This window comes from Chrysochloris asiatica, unplaced genomic scaffold (assembly GCF_000296735.1).
Source record: "Chrysochloris asiatica unplaced genomic scaffold, ChrAsi1.0 scaffold00010, whole genome shotgun sequence".
In the NCBI taxonomy this organism is placed as follows: domain Eukaryota; kingdom Metazoa; phylum Chordata; class Mammalia; order Afrosoricida; family Chrysochloridae; genus Chrysochloris; species Chrysochloris asiatica.
The window spans coordinates 26223454-26224806 of NW_006408528.1; the positions used below are offsets into that span (position 1 = coordinate 26223454).

Below are 1353 nucleotides of genomic sequence, written 5' to 3' on the forward strand. Positions count from 1 at the left end.
GCTTTCTCTATATGTCTCACTGGGGTTTTGAGAAGATCAGCTGGAATAACACCACTTGCAAAGCACTTTATAACTTTACAAAACCTGCATTTTCTGAAGATTAGGTATACGAAAACTGGTAGACATTGAGAAGGTTGGAAGAAAGCATGTCATAAAGGAAAAAACCCTCGGGAATGGCAGGTGTTTAGATTTCAGGATAATGCTGATGGAGAAGACACAATAAATTGGTCTTAAGTAGCATAAAAAATGGAAAGTTTACCTTGATAGACCATATTCACTCTCAATCCCATCTGCTATGGCTTTGACCTCTGTTTACAAACAATAATTTAAAAGATGATTACATCATCCATGTCAAGCAGCTAGGGACCTCAGACATCCTTCCCCATTATATCAGTCAATAATTTTGCTATGAAAATTATATATTCATGAGTTATACATATTCACTTTATACCACATATATTATTAGGGTTTTTTTCTTAATTATGAGGAAAAAGCTGGGATAGAATTGTAGACAAGAAAAATGCTAAATGGAAGTTTTGATGAATAATCACACTGGTATTTGTTTTATATAACCAGAACAAATAAAAGAGGCAGGACTGAGCCAGTTTGTCTTGATACAGCCCATAGCTTTGGTTCCTCAGCTGGTAACCAAGTATTATCAATAGTGAGTTTTAATAATACATCCCTGTGTGGTTAATAAATAAAAACTGGTCATAAGGTATGATTCATAAAGTAGTTAAATAGGACCCAAGAGTAAATACTAAGCTACGTGCCAAAAACTCCATCAGAGAGCGTCAATGAGAAGTAAGTGGTGAATTTATTAAAAAATGAAGAACTTGTTGTTGTTTTTTTAATCATTAGTCAAGATGAGAAGGAAATAGATTGTTTTGTTGTGCTTAATTTTGATGCCTTCTTTAGAAGAATTCTATGTAAGGATTTTAGATAGTTGAGCTTGCATTTTTCAGATAGTTTTACATATTTATATTTATTAGATAGCGAGAGGAGTCATGATATGGTGCTGTGGGATAAGCATTGGGCTACTATTGCAAGGTTGGCAGTTCAAACCTACCAGCCACTCCTTGGAAATGCTATTAATTGGAAAGGACTCAGTGGCACTTAACAGCATAGAGAAGTTCTGCCTTTGCATTGTAGCAGGGTATCTGGTGATATAAAACCCCCTACATGATTCTCTGAATGATTCCATTCTTAAATATATAGATACTGGGTTTTATAGTAGAACATAGTTATTCTTCATTAAAGAAATATATTGGGAAGGTCAGAGTTAAGGAAAGCAATAAATGAAATTTATGAATGAACTGGCCCAATCTTGGGCTGAAAAAAAAAATTAACATC

At 34.1% G+C, this 1353-nt stretch overlaps 1 protein-coding gene across 1 annotated transcript in view; it reads left to right on the forward strand.

Moving 5' to 3' along the window:
- SEMA3E (sema domain, immunoglobulin domain (Ig), short basic domain, secreted, (semaphorin) 3E) overlaps positions 1-1353 on the forward strand; it is a 361421-nt gene that overhangs the window by 6625 nt on the left and 353443 nt on the right. The gene's annotated exons all lie outside the window — the stretch shown is intronic.